The 21,549-nt window shown below is 47.1% G+C and overlaps 1 protein-coding gene across 2 annotated transcripts in view; it reads right to left on the bottom strand.

Moving 5' to 3' along the window:
- Window positions 1-21,549, bottom strand: part of WNT5B (Wnt family member 5B) — a 73,681-nt gene that overhangs the window by 39,935 nt on the left and 12,197 nt on the right. The window contains exon 1 of one of the 2 annotated variants that reach the window (XM_051626651.1): window positions 21,185-21,224. The exons of the other annotated variant lie outside the window; for it this stretch is intronic. The gene's annotated coding sequence lies outside the window, so the exon portion shown is untranslated. Of the gene's footprint in view, window positions 1-21,184; window positions 21,225-21,549 lie in introns of those variants that run through there. 2 annotated transcript variants of the gene reach the window in all.

Consider the following 21,549-nt stretch of genomic DNA (forward strand, 5'->3'; position numbering starts at 1 on the left):
TGCTGTGGGTGGATCCAGCCTCCCACTATTCCAGTTCTTCACTGCACTGAGACTAGGGATAGCTAGCTACAACCTCTCTTTTTGTCAGTATATTTCTGTGTCATCCTGCACTATGGTTAATGAAAAAGCCTAGGCACTCCATTCTCTTTCCCCATCTACTGGAGGTGAAAATACCATTTCCTCCTTCTCCTGTCTCTGGGGGCTGGACATGGACTCCAGTCTCTTAAGCCTTCCCTTGCACTGGGGGACACTGACAGTTACCAAGCCTTGTCTTCCCTTTTATCATTCTCTCTTTTTCTCCCCTCCTTCTTGGCAACAGGGATAGACATATCCAGCTACATATCCATTCCTCTTTGGGTTGGGGGTGAGTGGGTAGAAGGGGTGGCTAGCTCCCCTCTACCCAGGGGACTTGAGGAAGAATCTCCAGCTTCATTTCTGCTTCATTTTGAGATACTGTGACCTGTTTTTATTTTGAAATGCATAAAAAAAATTACTGCTACAAAAACAGCCTCTTACTCTCCCATCTATCCCTTGCTTATGTCCTGTAACTGATCCCAGTTCTCCTCACTCATTCTCCTCTTCACAGTATTCATTTTCTTACATGGTTTTATTTTTAAAGTCATTTGAAGTTGCTGTTCTTGTGGATTTTTAAGTACTTTTTTTTCTGCTGAATATATTCTATATATATAAATATATATATGATGTCTGGCTACCTCGTTTTAATTTGTTACCTTTTTTTTTTTTTTTCCCTCCTCAAAAGCCCTGGAAATCTTACAGGAAAGAGATTTTGAGACTGAAACATTTTTGTGCCTAGACTGGAATAATGCCCTTTGGGTTTGTTCTTTTTCTCCCTGCCCCCCCGCCTCCCCCCCCCGCCTTTTTTTATATTTTTGTTTTGGTTTTGAAGCTTACCCTGTTGTGTCCCACCTTCACATTCTGGTTGTGCCTCTCCCTCCCTCTTCACTGGGGACCCGTACTGTGCTTCTGCATTTTTACTCTTCTAGCACAAACATGTAACACGAGAATCCACACTGAGGATTGGGCTACTGTTAACAGAAACGTGTGAAATGCAAGCTCGTTTTTTTTAAAAAAAGAAATTATATGTATAGATATATGCAAATGCTTTCCCCTCCCAAATCACCTACAAAAGGTCACTGTGCCAGGCTTCCTGTTTGTAGGTGGAGAGGAGCAGAGCTGGCCTGCAGGCCCTGAGGCTGCAATGTGAAGGGGAGGAGACTGAAGTTCATCTGTCTTATCTCTGTTCTGTCAATAAAATGGAGCTGGGTCTTTAGATTTTTTTTTTTTTAATTATTATTTTAAAGAGGAAGAGTAAGTTTGGTTTTTGATGTTTGTTTTTTTTAAAAAGAAAAAATATCTTGGCTTTTTTGTGCTCATCTGTTCAAAATCTCAAATCCTCCACAGTAACAGACCAGACCATGGAGTTAACACAAACCCAGAGACCCCCTATGGATTAATTGTACTGTTTGTGAATTTGTATAAAAAAAAATAACAAAGATCCTCTTAAAACATTTTATATTCTTACAGTAAAGGTTAAACATATTTATATAATAAAAGAGGAAATATGAAGTATGTTTTTGAAAAAAAAAAAAAAAAAGCCTTATCTGTGTTGTCTGTGCTTTTTAAAGACAAGTATCTCTCTGTCTACACGTTGGGTTTGGTAAGTATGCCATGTGGCTCCTGCCACGGGTCTGGGGCTGCTTGCTCTTCTTCCAGTGAGTGACAGAGGAAGGAAGGAAGAGAGCCTGGTGCCTCCTGTGCAGGATGTTGAGTAACATCATCATGAAGAGTTTGAAAGGAAGGGGTTTGGTAGGACCAGCCTTGTCTGCAAGGGCACCCACAGCAGCTGTGGGGAGAAACTTGAGTTCAGCTCCCTGTTGGTCTGAGGCATCAGCTCAGACTGAGGTCAGACAGACCAAAAGTGCTGAAGCTCACTAGCAAGTGAATAATCAGTGGTAGAGGAAGACTGTCCTGGTTTGAGCTGGGGGGGGAACAGAAGGGCTGCATTTCCTAATTTTTTAAAGCTCCAGGTTGATGGCAGAGGGTTTTTGAGATTAACTTAAATTCAGTCCCACTCTGGGTGGAAGACCCATCAAATAAAAGCAGTTATTTCCTAGCAGTGACAACCCCCTAAAACCATGCCCCTGCCAGTGCACAAGGACCTGGGAAATCTTGGTTGGTTTCCACTGCCCCAGCTAAGATTAAAGAGGAAGTGGGAACGTAAAAAGGAAAAAAAAAAAAAAAGTTTTACTAATCTAAGGTGTCCTTTGTCCTAGACCATAATCTTTCTCCTTCACGTATGACTTTTAACCCGACAGGGCTGCTTTTTAGCCTTCCACGATGTGGTGTATTTTATTGTTGGGAGATGGGGCTTAAGCAGTGTTTATAGGGCAGCGACAAAGCCCCTCTCCCCGCAGCCCGGTGGCGGGGCTGGCTCGCCCCGCTGCCCCCTTCCTGCCTCGAAGGAGGGGGAATGCGAAATGGTGGAAGAAGCCGGAGCCATTGTTCAGGAAAGTTAAAAGAGGAGCTGTCCTTGCTTGCTCAGTCATGCATACTCAATCTGGCCGGGCCCGGGTCCCTATGGAAAGGAGGAGGGCGATTCTTCCCCTCTTTTTAACATTCCTCTCCAGGCCTGGCTGTATTTAAGCTGCTTTCCTCCACGCCGAGGAGGAGAGAGGGGGATGGTCTGAAGTTCCTGTACATTTGCATTTTAAGCACTTCCAGCACTGAGCAGGCCACTTTGTTCCTGCTGTGCTACCCTGCTCCAGCAGCCCTCACTGGGGTGCTGCTCCAGGTGGGTCAGATGCCCTACACAAAGGAAGGCCCCTCTGCCCCAGGTGCTTAGCCTCTGCTTGCACAGGTATATTTGGTTGAGGCTGGACTGGGCATACTTCTTTGTTGCCAACTTTAACCACCTCACTCCTTTTATGTCAGTGGTGCATTTCAAAGGGGAAAATAGTACCCAACTCTGGCCCTCCTAAGAAGAAACCCTATCTCCTTCACATCCTAAGGACCTGAACTGGCTCAAGGTTTAGACTTTGGGCTGTGTGTTCATTTTTCCTCCTCTCTTTCCAAGACTTCCAAGCTTTCTGCTGGGAGTCCATCACAAAAGCTGCATTGTTCACTTTAGGGAAAGCCACCACAATTGGATCTAATTGAGCCTGACGCTATATCCATCTTCCTTTCCTTGGAGGGAGGTGTGGGGTCTGTTTTTCCTGTCTTAAGGAAAAAGTTTACAGTAACTTCTTGACTGAAAAAGATCATGTATGTATGAATGTTATAAACAATGGGAATTCCAGATCAGGTTCCCATTACTGCTATAAATGTAAATGTTCCTGAGGTAGGGAGCAGTTCCAGACAGTGATGGGGAATGAGATACATCTCTCATAAGGCATGTTTGTTTCTGCTGGATTTGAGTGAAAATCACATCTCATTAAGTCCCATGTTCATATGTCTATGTAATGTGTGTGTTCATAAGCTCTGTAACCAAAATGAGGACAGGACATTCCCCCCCCCCAAAAAAAAAAACGAACTCCCAAATTTCCCCTCCCAGCTTAAAAAAACCAAACCAATATATGGCCCACAATGCTAGTTACGGGGAACCCAAGGCTAGGGAAGCTGCTGAAACCAAAGCCACCCCAAAGCCCAGCATTTAGACACCTGGGGCTGTTACCCGTAGGTGGAGAAGAGCTCCTCATGCCTTCCTCATGCCCCAGTGGGACAGCATCTCCTCAGGCACACAGGCAGCCATCACCATACAGCAAGACCAGGGCTGGGGGAACCCATGTGTTTACTAGTGAACAGAAGGGTTTCTTAAAATAAATAATCCATTGCCAGCAGCAATATACCAACTACCATATGACTCCTCAGGGTAACAAGGAAACTTAATTTTCCCTCTCCAGCTACTCCTGAATTTTTGACGATGACTGAATTGGCAGCTGGGGTAGAAGACCATAAAAAAAACACACTGCTATTTGGAAGCTAGCTGGCCGTCCCCCGCCTGCGTCAACAAGCCCACAGTGCCCCAGCAGTGGCTTTGGTGCCAGCCTTTGCCACTCTGCCCGGCAATAGTGCTTCCAGTCCACCCAGCCATGCCGGCTGGGACAGCAGGGTCCCTCACCTACAACCATGCAAGCCAGAGCACCGAGGATGCACCAAGGACTTGCTTTATGGACCAGTGACTCCGGGGAGCAGAGGGGTCACGCTTGAGGGGTAGCAGCAGAAAGCTGAGCAGAGCAGGAGCAATGAGAAGGCGGGAATGAAGAGACTGGGCAGGAAAGGAGGCCTCCAGGGACTGAGAGGCAGTGGTGGGGGCTGCTGGCTCACAAGCTGCAGTGAAGCCCCTGTGTGCACAGAGGTCCCTGGTCTGCTGCAGCAGCTGCTCCCCTAGCCAGAGCAAGTGGCTGGCTTCTCTCCCTGGGAGATGGGAAGAACAAGGAGGCTCCCCCTGGGTCTTACTGCCCTTGGACTAGAATATGGGAGGTCCGTGCATGACAGATTTATACGCTTTATACCTTCCCACCCCACACTCTGGGTTGGACTGAATCAGTTTGTCGTGGTGATTCTGGGGTCCTTTGTTTCCCCGATAATAAATAACAGGGTCACGGGGCAGCTGTCACGCAAACCGCCTGAGGCCTTTGCTAGGATGAGAGGTGATCTCTGTGCTCGACAATATAGAGCTTACCACTGAACCTGCCCTTTGGCAGTCAGGGAAGAGTTAAAATGAGAGCTGGGTGGCCAAGACACCCAAAGTTTTTGGAACCAAAGCTGGAACTTAGCACAGGCTGCCATTAACAGCTCAAGGGCAGGCATCCCCTGGATCTGGCAGCCTCGCTACATAAGTACGCAGGATGCTTCTGGCAAAGTGGACCCTTTTTGTTTTCTCTCTTTTCCCTCCTCTACCTTAAATCCTGCTCTTTTAGCCAGCAGCTCTTTCATAGTGCTTTCTGAGGAGGAAAAATATAATCGATAAACCAAACTGGGTGGTGCGGGCTGGATGTGAGGACCCCTCAGGGACCAGAGCCCCTGGCTGAGCTACATGACACTCCCCAGCATGGCCAGCCAGTGAGGCAGTTCTGCTCAATTCCCCAGCCCCAAGCTGCAAAGAAGAAAGAGCTGGAGAGAGTTTGTCAGGCTTCTGTGCCAGAAATCAGACTCCAGCCACTTTTGGCAGGGACACTAGTGCTTCTCCCCCTTCTTTAATTAAATCTACCAAATGCGTTAGCTCAACGGCAGCCCAACCTGAAGCAGCGCCACAGAGATTCTGAATGATCTGAATCTGATCTGCCGTTACAACAGAAAGACGAAAGGAAATGGGATTTTCCTAAAAATATTTCCTAAATATTGAGGCATGTTTTGGACAGCGTGTCAAAAGTTTAATATCAGGGTCTGGACACACGCCCTGAGCAAGTATTTCCACATGAGAGAGTTAACTGAGACATAAACGAAACTCCTGTTACAGAAACTCACTCGGATCTAGAAAGGGGCAACTCACCCTAGTTATTTTCTTTCCTTTGAATCTTTGTCTCCAGGCACAGTTTAGTGATTTTAAGATTAAGGAACTTCCCCTCCCACCTTTAAAAAGAAAACACAAAAAACCCCTTTATCTGAGGTTCATCCTCTTCCTCTCTCTCCTTCCCCTCTTCCTCCCCCCAAATGTCCCCAGCTTTACAACTGCTGGGCAACTTAGGGGGCCTGGCAGGTTGGCACCAAAGGTGTACAGACAGCACCACATGACTACACTGATCACAGGTCTGTGGCCAGTGGCCTCTCTCCTTGTTTGGTGAGCTAAAATGCCAAGCACCCAGCAGCAATTATACTATGCCATTATCTTATTTCATGACAGCCACAGCTGCATGCGAGTACCCCAGCTTCAGTGAGAAGCATGTGCATCTTTCTATTAATTCCTCTCGTCACATGCCAGTAAGTCCTGTAAGGCTCCTCACGCTACAAGCAAGCTGGCTTCCTCTGCTCTTCCAGGCTTGTGAAGCTGCCCAGGATGTAACATCTGCCTCTTGACAACAGCAAATCTCCAGCCACTTGGCCAAAGCACCCTACATACCACCAATCCCTACGTGGATTGGCCAGAGGTGATGGGGACAACGAGATCCCTCAGGCTGCTCATCTGCCAAATACCCAGTAAAACCAGACGGGGACAACATAGTAAGATGGAAAAGCGAATGCTGCCTAAAATACCAGTGGGGTTTCTACATTAGTGGGGACTGGGTGAAGCATCCCCATATGCAACCCTATCCCCTACATTTGCAGCCAGTCACAACTGGTGTTCCCCAGGGCTCAGTACTGGGGCCAGTTGTCTTTGATATCTTTATCAATGATCTGGACAAGAGGATCCAGTGCACCCTCAGTAAGTTTGCAGATGACACCAGGTTGGGTGGGAGTGTTGGATCATTGATCTGCTTGGGGGTAGGAAGGCTCTGCAGAGGGATCTGGACAGGCTGGATTGAAGGGCCAAAGCCAGTGGTGTGAGATTCAAAAAGGCCAAATGCCAGGTCCTGAGCCTGGGTCACAACAATCCCATGGAAGCTACAGGCTTGGTGAGGAGAGGCTGGAAACCTGCTCCAAGGAAAAAGACCTTGGGGTGTTGATAGACAGCCAGCTGAATATGAGCCAGCAGTGTGCCCAGGTGGCCAAGAAGGCCAACAGAATCCTGGCTTGTATCAGGCGTAGTATGGCCAGCAGGACTAGGGAAGTGATCGTGTCCTTCTACTTGGCACTGGTGAGGCTGCACCTTGAATACTGTGTTCAGTTTTGGGCCCTTCACCACAAGAATGACATTGAGGTGCTGGAGTGTGTCCAATGAAAAGCAAGGAAGGCACTGAAGGGTCTAGAGTACAAGTCTTACAAAGAACAGCTGAGAGAACTGAGGTCATTTAGTCTGGAGAAAAGGAGGCTGAGGGGAGACCTTATTGCTACAACTATCTGAAAGGAGGTTTTAGTGCGGTGGGTGTTAGTCTCTTCTCCCAAGTAACAACCAACAGAACAAGAAGAAACAGCCCGAATTTGCACCAGGGGATGGTTAGATTGGATATTAGGAAAAAATTATTTACTGAAAGGGTTGCCAGGCACTGGAACAGACTGCCCAAGGAAGTGGTGGAGTCACCATCCCTGGAGGTATTTAAAAAGCGTGTAGATGTGGTGCCCAGGGAGATGGTTTAGCGGTGGGCTTGGCAGCGTGCTAGGTTAACGCCTGGACTCGCTGGCCGTGAAAGTCTCTTCCAGCAAAAGCGATCCCATGCTCCCGCACCCGGAGCCGCAGAGACACCAGGTCTCCCTCCCCTCCTCCCAGCACCTCCCGGGCCCCGCCTGCAGGTGCGGCTGCGCCCCGCCAGGGGGCAGCATTGCCCGCCGAGTGCCGCCGCCCGACACCAGGTCAACCCGCCCGCCCTGCGCCCCGCGGGAGGGCGAGGGAGGGGGCGCCGGGCCGGCTGAGTCCCGGGCCGAAGGAGGAGGGGTGAAGCAGCGCGGCTAAGGGTGCATCCCGGACTCCTGAGTGCCCGGACCCGCCTGACGTCCGCGCCTTCCCCGTCTCCGGCCTTGCTGGTTTCTCTGCCACCCGGAGCGGCGAAACCTGAAATAAACGCGTTTCCCAGCCCCGCGCAACCCTGGAGGGAGAGGGAGGATCAGGGCAGAGAAACACTAAGCGCAGAGGACATCTTCCCAGTCTGCCCACACCAGAGCCCCCCGGCAGCGCTGGTGAGGGTGGGAAGAGCTCCCAGCAGCAGGAACCACTTCAACAAACCATCCCTATCTGTTTGTACGCCGAGTCTCGCCAAACATACACGGAGCTGACAAAAAACACCATCTCGACAAGCCCTGAAGGCTGATGTCCAGTCACAACAACAGGTAGGGCTGGGGTGGCAGCTCTCCCAGCTGCTTTATCTCCATCTTCACCAGGACTGTCCCTGCATGGGACCACCCACGCCGATCAAAGGCACGGGCAGGATACAGCCCTTAAGGCTGCAAAGGCTATCGCCCCGCATGGCTTTCCACCCCAAGAGGCACCTGTCCAGGAGCAAGATCTCACTCAGACCGCACCAATGACTGACCCAGTGACAGCGACTTGTGGCTTCCAGACCCAGACCACAGGGTGTGAGGACTTGCACCTGGGCTCCCTTCTCCTCGCTCTGCAGGTTTCAGATGCAGCGTGCTGCAGGGACACGGCAGAACCTGAGGGGACATCTCATGCACACACCTGCCAGGGACTCAGCCAGACGGGGGGAGGCTGCATGTGAGCGGCTGGGTGTAACTTCCACCCTGTCCCCAGTGCCAAAAACAAGCATGTTAAAGCTAATCTACCCCTGTCTCAGCTCAACTGCTTTTCTGTGACTAAGCCCCTTATAATGGTTTTACTAAAATCCCCTTTTGATGGAAAAAATCCCAGCTGGAAGTTTCAGGCAGCGGCACAATGTGCAAGTCTGCGTGTCCCTTTCCCCAGCTTCACAAAAGCCTCTAATCGAGTGGAAAATTTGCTGGAGGACAGAGGTTTAGGCCTGCAATTATTTTTTAAGGGATTATCAGGAGAGAATGGGGGTACTTACGACCCTCCCTCTCTTTGTGTTTTGCTCTGTGCCGCTTTCAGACAGACTCAGCCAGAAGCCTAAACCACTGCAGCTGGATCCAGCAAAACCAGGGCTCAGCTGGGCAGAACCCCTCCTTTCTGTCCTATGGGACAGACCCCAGCCTCTGGGTTAGATGAGTCCCACTCCAGCACCATGCAACAAACAGATACGCTTTTCCACAGAAGCAACACTAGAAACTCAGGTTTGATTGGTTTTTTTTACAGTAACAGCTTGAGAAAAAGACACTGATTCCACACTTGTGAGCAGAACTGAAAAACCAAGGAGGAGGCAAGGAATGCAATCCACCGGACAGGCTGGGCTTTGGCTCTGCAAAGCCATTATGCAGGAGGTCTCATGCAAGTTCCTTGCAGCAAGCTCCAAAAAAGACTTGGCACTGAAAATGTGTGTGCTGCAACACCCAGCTTTTAAGAGCCTTGCTCCAAGGGTGGATACCAGGGTTAGGGTCCTCAGTGCTTTTATGGCCTCTGAGAAGAGTCAGATACCTGCAAAGCTCCAAAACAACTTCTTGCTGGGCACAGAGCCACTTACTGTCAGCACGCTTAGCATGGGCTAGCCAAAGGAGAAATGCCGCTGGCTCTCCTGCCCGAGGAGCTCCATACCTTGCTCAGAGCTACTGAGAACTGCCTACGCTCACTAGGGTCCAAAATTAAGTGCTTCTCTACCATCAAATTGCCACGCACCCACTCACATGCAAGCAAGCCATGCCCGGAGGAAGCAGCAGCATGCCCTGCTTTTAAGAAGTAGCCTAAGGACGTGGAAGACCTGCTTTAATTCCTCCTTCCCTTCATGGCACTTCAAACTTACCACCTCCCAGAGAAGGCAATAACCCCCTGGCCCTCAGGCGAGGGCCAGGAGAAAGGGCTGCTCATCTAAGCCAAACTGATGATTACTGGAGATTCAGTGCAAGACACAGAGGACACGAGGGATGCGACGACTATACAGACCACTCTGGGGGCCAGTTTCTCCTTCTGAAACCACTCAGTGTGTTGCATCAAGCAGCTGTTGGATAAAACAGGAGAAGCAGGGTTTGACCCCTGAGCTTTCCAACCACTTGGCTGCTATAAAAGAGGTTTCAAAAGAAAGTGGCAGCTGCCCCTGGGTTTTCAGTCTCATGGTGTCTGTGTGCACTAGGTGTGCTCTGAAAGCACTTGGGGAGGCCATGAGGTCAGGGTGCTTTCTTTCTGGATTGTGATCAGACTCAAGCAGTTTTGGGCAGGCAAGCAAGTACAACGCTCAGCACCTGAGGGGTGTTAAAATAAAAATAATTTTAAAAACCAGACAAACACAGAGAATAAGGGAGATGAGGCATTTGTGGAATGTAGATGCCTGTAGGAGCTAGGTGGTACTTAAGCTGGGGATTTTGATTTTGCAATTTTGCATTCTAAATGTAATTTGGTTTGTTTTTTTTTTTTCTTGGATCAGGTCTTTCATCCCTATTTACCTCATTCTCTCCATCCACATGGACACTGTTTTCCAGAGTTTTAAGGCAGTAAGGTAAAAAGACAAATGGCCTAGCTACTCAGATCTTTCCTCCAGCCAGCTGTTCCTGAATGCTCTCAGTGAGCCTCACTCTTGCAGTCCTGAGTCATTCTATTTATACACAGACTGCTGTCCACAGATAACCTTGAAAAGCCTTCCTTACAGTACAGGAACCCTGGCTACTTCCAGTTTACTTATAATAATTTTATTTTGTTTTTCCATATCCACCTTAAATACTCAATTGTCACAAGTCAGTTGAAGCACATGATTGGCAAAAGCCAATATGGATTTACCAGTGGCAAGTTATGCTTGACAAACCTGATCACGTTCTATGACAAAATAACCCGCTCGGTTGATGCAGGTCGAGCGGTGGACATCGTCGACCTGGACTTCTCCAAGGCTTTTGACACGGTCCCTCACAGCCTCCTCCTGCAGAAACTGACTCGGCCTTGACAAGTGGTCTGCACAGTGGGTGGGGAACTGGCTGACAGACAATTCCCAGAGGGTGACAGTAAATAGTTCCTCCTCAAACTGGCAACCAGTCACAAGTGGGGTCCCCCAGGGATCAATACTGGGCCCTGTGCTGTTTAACATCTTCACAAGTGATCTGAATGGTGGGATCAAGAGCACCCTGCTGAAGTCTGCTGACACCAATATGAGTGGAGAGGTTGACACTCCAAAAGGGAGAGCCACCCTCCAGGAAGACAGATTGGAGGAGTGGGCTAGCAGGATTAGACACAAGAGGTAAATTTTTCACCACAAGGAGCATCAAACATTGGCATAGTCTCCTAAGGGAAATGGTAGATTCCTCCACAGTTTTTGGTCAGCTTTAAGTCTCAGTTTGACAGGGTGCTGAGCCATCCCATATAAGCTATACTAGTACCCAGAAAGGTTGGACCAGATGATCCTTGAGGTCCCTTCCAACCTGGCATTATATAATTCTATTTTTCCTGCAGATTAAGCTGTGTTTTTAATGCTCTCCACAACTGGTAACAGAAAAGAGTTGATGACTTCTCTGTTTAGGGCAACCTCTTATGGACCATAACTCCTTTTCCTTAATCCTCATGCTCAGCCCCCTGCAGATGCATTTCAAATGCAACATGCTTCAACTCCACCTCCGCGCAGGGTCTGCCTTGTGAAGGGCCCAATTACCATGCTGCATTATACAGGTGGATTCCTAGATGTAGGATAAACACATCTGGAAACTATTATGATCCTCCCAAACGTTTGTGGTCTGCAAGTCTTGAATCTCAAATCCCAATGTAAAGTGATTTGCTCACAGGGATGCTATAAAGATTTTATATTTTACATTTTATAATGTTATATACCATAAAGATATTACAAAGATACAACATGGCACTTGTAAATTGTTAATGCTTCTTAAGACATGCAGTTAATTCAGTATCTACCCTCTGTCTCAGCACCCCCACCACCTTATTTCGATGCCTGCCAGCCCTGCTCCTTTATTCTCCTCTTGTGTGTTCTCTCATAACCCTTGATCTAACAACAGCATTCCTCACAGGAGCCAACAGGGACTGCATTTCTGTCCCCTGCCCTGGGGCCACCAATGGAGACATGAGGGATGTGGGCAGCTCAGTAAGACTGAAGATAACCAGTGCTTCACATGCAGCTGCACAAAGTAGAAGGATCACATTTTTCTAGTGTAGCTTTATGATGCAAGTGAAAGGAGGGAACCAACAGGCCATGACAACTGGGACTACTCCTGTTCAGGTTAGACACTGCACCAAAACTGTCTTGGCATGATGATTACAGACCTTTGAACTTCATAGGCTCTTGTCAATTTTGTCAGCAGTACAGGATGTCCCACAATCATAAGCAGAGTGAAAAAAAAAAATCCTTTTCCAGCTCTTAGCAGAGTGGTCATGCTGACTGTCACTGTACTCAGAGAAGTTATGTTACACAGGTAGGTAGGTACTTGTGTTCTGCTTGCACGATTTTTGAGACACAATTTCAATCTTGTCACTGAACAGAAGTGCCAACAAGCTACAACACAGTACAGAAGTAACGTTGCTTACCCAGGAAATTGCAGCTGTGTCTCTTACACAGTGTATCACTCTTGTGTGTAGCTATGCAATGAAAAGGGCATCTGTGGCATCAGAGTGAGGCAAGTGAAGATGTCACAGGTTGATTTTTTTTTTTTTTTTTAAAGTCTAGGCACTCAGATGTCCCACAGCACCATGGGAGCTTCTAGTGACTTGCACCTCCCAGGAAAAATAACAGAGTGGGTTCTGTCCCAGGCTCGCCACACATTTGCAGGCAAGTCCTACCACCCCCTCTGCATCCCAAATGCTTTGTGTTTAAGCTGAGAGTACTACACACATATGAGAAAAGAAAAGCTTATTTTTGGAAGTTAAAATAATACTCAAGACCTCTGCATGGAAGTCATCACAGAAGTCTCAACCATAATCACCATTATTCCTGTGCCTGATACTCCTGTGTCAGAGCCTCCCAGCAACAGCAGAGGAGTCCTAGCACATGTTCATTTCTGCCCCCTTCCATACCATTTCCCCGAAGAATGGGCCTTGTAGACAGAAGGGTTTCAAAATGCAGCTTGAGTATAGTAACTGCAGACATATTGTGTCAGACGGGGGCTTGGTGTTGAAAGAACTGTCTATATATTCAGCTGCATACTGTTAACAAACATTTAAAGAAGCTGCTGGATCCAAAAAGGAAGGACAAGTTCTTATTGCGAAAGCTGGGGGGTTTCCAAGGTTGCTGGTGTGCCAGTGAACAATCCAGAGCCAGGATAGATAACCACGTTAGGAACGATAGGAAAATCTACAAGTGCCTGAGGACGACCTACGCAACATCTGTACATGTCTCATAAACCAGGTGTTGCTCCCTGGAGCACATAATTTGGGCATGCATTCAGTGTGCCACTCCTACCACCTCCCGGCTCCCACCAGAACAATGTCAGGCACTGCCTACAGCTACGTGCAGAGCGAGTAGTGCCAGCCCCAGTTCAGAGAAATCTGTCATTTACCCAAGAATATGTTGTGTCAGTACAAAACTAGCCCACAGCTGGGAATCAGCAGGAACATATTTGAGGTATCACACTCACAGAGCAGGAACAGAGAAACTGCTTTGCCCACAACTGCCCAAAAGCAACTGTGGCAGTTTAAGTCAAACACTCAAAGAGAGGCACACAGAGAAGTCATGGGTCAGGCTCCAAGAGAGACAGAGATTTGCACTCCAGAAAACAGGCTACAAAGCACTAAATGCAAAGAGGAGTTATCTTATCCCAGCAGCAAGATTCACGCTGCGTACAGACGTGCTTCCTTTACAGAAGGAAATGCGTCTCTGTGCCCAGCATCTAGAATGGCTCTGGCTGCTTAGTCCATGGATCCTACCAGGCTTCAATGATGGGAGCATCTCTCCTGCATGCACCAGCTGTTCTCAAGAGCTACGACTGAAATCCTGGCAATAGCTTCCCCCTCTCCTTAAAAACAAAGAAAAAACACCCTCTGAAAAACTAAAGAAAAAAATAAAAATCCCAATCCCTAGTCAGGAGCCTGCGACACCACAGAATTAAAAAAGTGGTTACTTTTCTTCAGGAAGAGATTGTATTTCTTATATCATGTTGAACGTGGTTGTGGAATGGGGTTCAGCACATGGATGCACTTCTGGAGGATTTTTATTTAATAAATAGGAATAACTCCAGGGGCAAAAACCTCTGTCAATACAAATCCTATGGAAAATACTGCTCCTGTAGACAGAAGAGAGGCCAATTCTGTTTGTGTATTCAGGCACTGTATATATTAAGATATTTTAGAGGCCTCTATACTTAGCCATTGTGGTTTCAATCTTTCCCAGGCCAGAGGTAGCTGTGTAAGCATATAGTCAGCATTGGCTAAACAAATACTTTTAAAACCATACTATTATTACCAAGTTAGTTAAAGAAATTTATTTTTTTTCTTTTTTTCTGGGGGGGAAATCTGGAATTCAAGACAAAATAATTAAAACTACTAAAAATAATATTTTTTTAAAAGCAACCAAGAAAAACCTCACCATTCTAGCCCTTAGAGTGAGATACGGGGTTTGTTTTCTAGTATCTCTTTATTTTTAACTGCAGCCAGACCACTTCAGGTCATGATCTCATCTGATCTCAGCAGGATGGCAGCGCTGGGGCTCGCTGGTACTCCTGGGGAAACCAGGGTCCCTCAGGAAGCGATGCGGGTGACTCAGGCAGTGGAGCTCCTTCCTCTGAGTCAACACTGACCCAGTGTTTCAGCATCACGCCGGAGGGCGCTGACCTGCTCGGTGGTTGTCTTGCAGAGGAAATAAGTGGGTACCTGAGAACACTTGTGGTTATTAAAGACAACACGTCGCTTTACACAAACATCGGCATTTGGCTACGTGACCGCTCCCTATGTGCGTAATTACATTTCTGCCTCCCTCCGCTTTCTGTCCCGAATTGTTTCAATAGCTGCTGTGTTTCATCCAGCCCTAAATGCACTTTGGTGGTTGGAGGAGCAGTTCCAGCAGAGCCCAAAACTAAAAACCTGGCATTTTATTGCTGACCCCACTTTTGGTTGGCAGCATAAGCTAAGCATGTCTATTCTACTTTCCCCTCTCCATGGCTTTCCCCCTGTGCAAAAGGAGGATCACAATGAGAATCCCATCTTGTGAAATGCATTGAGGGCTACAGGTGAACACCCCCCACACAACAGCACTACAAAGATGAATTATGCAAGACAGCTCTTTTAATTAGGTATGCTGGTTAAACACTCTGGGATTTTTTTTTCAGTAGAAAAGGTGTTAGAGAAAATAGAAGAGATTTGTAAAGCTAGTAGTGAAGTCTTCTGCATTTGATATAAATATGACCTATGATCTTTCTTTAATCCAAGAGTGCCTCAGATTACAGACCAGACAGGTATTTCCCCCTTTGATGCAGAGTTTGGTCATGCCTACTCTACAGTAAGTACTCTCAAGGTGCTGAGCATTAGCATGATTTTTTTTTTTTTTTCCACAGGCAACTCAGCTGCCTGTAATTATCTGAATAAAAATTCCTCATCATCTTCCCTAATCCCAGTGCTCTGATCACACGCTATGTTTGCTCTGGGGACTCCATTTCAGAGCCATGTGACATTTACAACACACAGTCCTAAAAACACATGAAAAATACACCTGGTGCGGGGATTTGGCACAAACTCAGCCTAGGTTCACCGAAAGGTTTGTGACCCTTCTGAGCACAGCCGAGACCAAGTTATAATTTTGCATCGTATTTTGTGGCTTGGACAAAAGAAAATCTGATCAAATTTAGAAGCTTTGATGGAGGTGCACTTGGAGAGTTCGAGTTCAGTTCAGGCATACACTTGGTTCAAAATTCAGAGGCTAAAAACTGACTTGAATGGAAAGCAGCTGGAGTATCTGCAGTCACCAGCATGGCAAAAAGGATCAGCTTGACAGGGGTAACAGGGACTAGACAGCAGACCTTACCACTACCAACCTGGAGCAACCATGAGCATGCCAGTATTGTAGTTCAATTCAGGATTTACCTCTGAAGCAAGTTTTCCATCAATCCCACTGCCCACACAGTGGTTTGCAAATTGGTGCAGCCTTAGAGCTCACAAACTGGATTCCCTTTGAATGAAACTGCACAGGAGAGTGTACTTGAGGATACCTCACACACCTTCTCCACAACCATAGGACCAGGCAAGAACTAGTCCAAAATAACATCCTTCCACCCCACAGTGCTACTGCATATGTGCTAGGTCTTCAGCATCAACTGTTCACCCTCCAGACCCACTTCTTTTGGCCCACTCTGCCTGCTAACACAGCTATGGCCACCAAAAGCTGGGGCTCAGCCACCTGAGAACTGGAGCACAGAGGTACCAGAGGTACCTGATTACTTAGGATATCAGTTTATGAGCACCCTCTGCTGGATATTACAAATTTTTCTTCCCTCCAGGCCAGCAACGCTGGCAGGCTACCTCTACTAAACCAGCAAAATGCTGCAGTGTGGAAGCAGGGATACCTGGATATCCCCTGGATACCCCAGCATATGACATGCCCAGTGCACTGGGAGGGACTACTCTGCATCTGTGTATCTGTAGCAGGATAAGTCAGTATTTGAAAACAATCAGAGCTGAAAGGCATACTCAGAACAAGGAAAAGCTGAAGTCAGCAAAAGCCTTCTCCATCTGACTGAGCTGCTTACAATTTACTTCAGCCTGAACAAAACATATTGCTTAGGAAAAGATGCCAATGCTACATGCAAAATGCATCATTCTCCAAGAGGACAGGAGCCGTATGGGCTCTGATGTTGTAAAGTGTCCTACTGGTAGTCAGACTTGCAGAGGTCACCTGTCCACCACAACACTAAGCTGGATGACTAGCAAAGAGATCACCGAGACAATAGAGTTGGTGATTTGACAGGGTGAATAATTGTCATCTTGAATCTATGGTTGGGGAGAATGACAATAACATCCTTTTAAGCCACATCTTAGCCTTCAGGTGATCAGAAAGTTGTGGTCTCCTCTGACCCCAGACAGGTTTATAGTAATAATTCAATGCAGAGATGTTTAGGATGCAAGGCTCGAGCAATGATTCCTTTGAGCTAGAGGCCACTGTCAGATATTCCGAAGGAAGGTATTGGAGGTTTACAGGGCCAGGAAGAGCATTTAACCAGCTGCAGCTGGAAGACTGTCCAGGAGCTGGAGGCTTGGTACCTTCTAAATCAGCAAGAATAAAATTCATAAACTGTGTATAAGATTTTTATCAACATAAATGTCTAATCCTTTCTGCATTCTACTAAGTTCCTGGGCTCAATTATTTATGTGCTGTAAGAAAAAAATTAAGTTTCACCTATGTCAGATGTTTTATTTCCATTTCACCAAAAACCTTATATTACATAAAAGTATACAGAGGAATGCCTGGTTTACTTCTCTATACTTCAAAGTTTATATACTGCTGTCATGTTGCTTTTTATTACTCTTCACTCTAACTAAGGATGCGTAATCTTTTCAGTCTCTCCACAGCTCTAAGCATTTTCATCACCTTTTCCTGCTGAATATTTGTAGCAGAGTGATTGAAAATGAATGTGTGATGTTTTATTTTTCACACCAGAGGCCCAGAGAATCACTCATCTTTCCACCAAAGAGATCCAGCACATCCCCATTGCCAGCAGCCACCTCCTCACTCCAAGCGAGGGGAGCAATGGGGAAAGCAGGGCTAATTACATCGGACCCTTTCAAGCTGCAAAGCTCACGATGACTGGAGGAGTTAACGTCCTCCTGTCCCATGCCAGCCACTGTTGGCCGTGGTAACGCAAACGAAAAGGCATTAACCCTGCTCCCTCCTAGGAAACAAAGTCTCCCACTCATTCCTTAGAAAAATTAAAGGTACTAATTTCTGAGGGACTTGCGGGGTGGGTAGATAGGCTTGCTGCAGTTCTCCAAAGATAGCTCAGAAATAACCTGGGAGGATCCCAGATGAAGGCCGGGTGTCTTCTTACATCTGTCTGGTTTGGGAGATGGAGTGTAAACAGTGGCACATTAGCTTAGATTAATTACAGGCTGCCGGTGTTTTGCTTTTATGTCGGGAGCTCCGGGAACATAACACCGCTGATAATTAAATAACGCCTTCCATCAAGACGCTCCAAACCACCCAGCAAACCAGCCGAGCTGTTAAGGTAGGGCTGCTGGAGCAGCACACAGCAGCAGCTTAACAGGATGTAAGAACACAGCACGCTTGTTTAGGAAATGAAAAATTTCTCCTGAAACTGCAGAAGGAATTATCACATGTTTTACATTACATACTGCCCAGTAAAACCTGGGCAGGATTAGCATCAGCGCCAGGAGACCTTCACTGGTCAGACACAAAGTTTTATATCCCATGAGAAAAATTGTTTCTCCCATAACACAATACCCTATTTTTATTTTTTTTTCTTGGAACATTGGCTCAGTAATGGCTGAGGAATCATAATTTTTAAAAAGTTATTTCCTACTTTGCCTTCTGCAGACATAAAGTTTCTTTGCAGCTTTCCTACACAGAATATGAGCAACACACAGTTTTTATTTGGGAGATGACAGCACTCAGGTAAGCAAGGGTGAGAAAACAGAGCAGGAGATAGATGCCAACAGAAAAAAGCTCACAGATCTTGTGTGTTATCACATCCCCTCCTTTCCCATCTCCTTACACACTCACAGCACTTCCCATCAGTCACGTGAGATTTTGTGCTGGGGTCACCAGCACAGGACAGCAATGCAGTGTCCATACTGGAAGGCAGACGATCAAACCTGCACCCTCCTTCTCATATGCCATATACCAGCTGGGTTACCACATGCTCTCTCATATTAATTTCCTTTTCTGTCCCTGCTCTTTCCAGTCCCAAGGCTGCTTTTCCCTTCTTGGCCTCTCTTCTCATTCCCTTGCAGTCAATGCGTGCCAACGGTGGGGAAGCTCACGGTTACTCTGGCTGGTGCAGCTGAAGGAATTGCTGCTGTAAGGCCAGGCTGCTCCCCCAAAACTGCAGCCTGAACTCATCAGCTGTTCTCTCAAAGGCACTGAAATGAGAGGCCCATGCAGAAGGCAAAGGGAGAACAGGGGCTGCCAGGATCTAGCTGCTATTTTATGTTTACACTTGCATTAGGCAGCAGAACTGGTGGAGAGGTGCACATTTTTCCTGCCCACTGCATCCTCTGGTGCTATCTTACATCGCTCTGCAGAAGGGACTGGGAACCTGCAGTTGGGGAACTCTGTATCTCAAGATCAGCTGCCCTTTGCAGGCAGTTTCCTGCCCTGAAGTCCGCAGGATACAGGGACTGAGGACATTAGCATACCGAAACAGACCAAATCCCTTCAGCACTCTCAAAGTCACTCCAGCAGCGTTACTCATGGGCAAAACCACGCAGTGTCCTCACAAGCACAGCGTTATCACTCAGCAGTTTCACACACCCTGCCCTCTGTGCAGGCACAATGACCAATTCAGCCAGTTTCACCTTCTGCAGCTGGATCCAAAGTGAGGCCACAGATACTCTTCAAAAAGCACTCAGGCTGCAACCTGCCCACCAATACCAGACAGCCGAAGTGCCCAGCTGGGAGGCAATCCATAGTGATAACATGGGTAAGGAGAAGGATTTAAGGGGGGAAAAGGAGGAAGGGAGCAAACTTCACACAAGAGCAATGCTTATTTTTGAACAGGTAATTACATATTATTATGGTTTAGTTAATAACCTGAGACGGACTAGAGAGACACAAGTGCTTCCCTCCAGCAACTCCTCACCTACCAGAGGTATCTTTCTGGTATACTGTGCAGACAGCCTTTACTTTCCACACAACAGTTGAGTAAAAGCCATGAATATTAAGTCTGAGCCACAGCATGTGGTACAGCAGCCAGAGCACATGGCTGTGGGTCAGCTATTGGTGAATTCTGCCTACCTCCACCAGAAAAAAAGCAACAAAACCTTCCCTGAGCTCTGCTAGCCCATTGCTGAAACCTGGTGTGGAGAACAGTCCTGGTAATCCCAGCTACAGAAGCTGTACCAGCTCCTCAGGGATGAGGTGGGGATGCCAGTGGACTGGAAGAGGGAGGGAATGGATTACTTTACAGTAAAGCAACAAGGAACAACATATAGGAAAGCCAAAGAGATGCAAAGCTGCCAAACTTCTGTAACAGTATCTGCTAGGATTGTTCACTTACCTACTGCCTTCCTAGGAACCGCTCCACAGTCAAAAAAGCAGGACCAGACACAGAGCCCAGAACAGAAGCTAAAGGAAAGTAATTCCCATCTGCTCTCTCAAGGTTCCTGTGTTACAGAGAGAGAATAAGCTGCACCTGGACAGGTTCAAATGGAAATGGTAATCCTCTGCACTCTGTGGTTCTCACGGTCATCAGTGCCCAGGTGAGGTCCATGAAGGAAAGATGGCACACGGCTTGCCAGAAGTCACAGAGCCTGGGTTAACCCCAGAAATCCCAGTGCCCAGCCCCCATCCTCACAATCAAATCCTCTGAGAGAAATCTGGAACACACTATTGTCATTAGCCTTAAGCACACACATCCCTTGGTGTAGACCAGGACTCTCAGAGTGCCAAGATCTCTATGCTGGCAAAGTCATCTGCAACATGTGGCTTGCACTAAGATTCAGAGGCCCCAGTGTGCTAGGCAATAAAAAAGCCCGAGGCAGAAGTTTCTTCACATCATCACTATCCCCCTGGAAAAATATAAAACCTTATAGTAAAGAGTTTAGTCATCTCCTTTTTTTAGTCACACAGCCATATAGTGACACTGGCATTCCTCTCACTTCTAGTGGCACAAAGAAGAGAGAAAAATGTATTCAGCAGCCAGAGATGTGGCTGCAGTACATCAGACGTGAAGGAGACACTTCTTGTGAGCTCACAGAGAAAAGGCAAGGGTTTCCACCCATGCATTTGGTTGGGTAAGACCCTGAGATTCCCCAGCAGGTTTGTGTCACCAGTGCAGCTATGCCTGCACTGCGGTTGTTACTTGTGTGTGACAGAGACTAAAGTGAGCTCAGGTGGCTTCCTTGCACTGCATCCACCCCTCAGCATTTCCATGCTGTGGGGATACCTTCCTTTCCCACGAAATCACTCCCACTGCACTAGCAGAAACAGCAGAAGAAGACAAGCCAAAAAGGAAGACTAGAAATCGCAAAATCTAAACCCCCTTTAGTCACCAAGTTGCGTCTGTTCCTCACACATTTCTTGGAGGCATAAATTTCTGTCCCAACATAAGCAAAAGCCCCAGGACTGCAGTTGTCAGGGTGCTGCCAGTGCTGGAGCTCTTTCTGATATATTTAGAGCATGGAGCATCACACCAACTCCTCTACTCAATAAGCTATGATATTTGAGCTACTGGGGGTTTTTTTGCTTTTTTTAAGGTTCCCTATCTGAAGGAGCTCTCAAATCGTAAATCTGGTTGCTGAGCAAGAAAAATATTGCTGCCCAAAATGATTCTGTTGCTGCAATTAGCTTGGCTTTTTGTTTAGAGAGTAGGTTTTATGTCTGTCTTTCAAGGACAAGCTCCTGATCGAGACTAAAACTCTGGGTGAGATGACTGACCAATGCATCTAACCCAAGGCTGAAAATAAAAGCTGGCTTCCTACCTTAGTTTCCAAGTAAACTCCACTAAATGACGCAGCACCCCATACTGCATTTCACAGGCAGGGCAGATATATTTAGCCCAGTATGCCCCTCCCAAAGCACAGCGTGGGGCACAACCAGCTGAGCAAAACCCAGGGAGGAATACAGGAAAATGAACTGGGCAAACCATCCTCTCCCATTCAGTAGCGTGGCTCTTGTTTACTTGCTTTGTTTAAAACAAACAAACAAACAAAACAAGGAAACTTTGCAAGAGGAGCTTTATTTTCAGGCCAGGCAGCAAACCCGAGAGCTGTAATTAGGTCCTGGAAATTAACAGTTTAATTTATTTGTGTTGTCGAACGTTCTTTGTATTTGCATCCAAGCACCA

Source organism: Apus apus, chromosome 1 (assembly GCF_020740795.1).
Source record: "Apus apus isolate bApuApu2 chromosome 1, bApuApu2.pri.cur, whole genome shotgun sequence".
NCBI lineage: Eukaryota > Metazoa > Chordata > Aves > Apodiformes > Apodidae > Apus > Apus apus.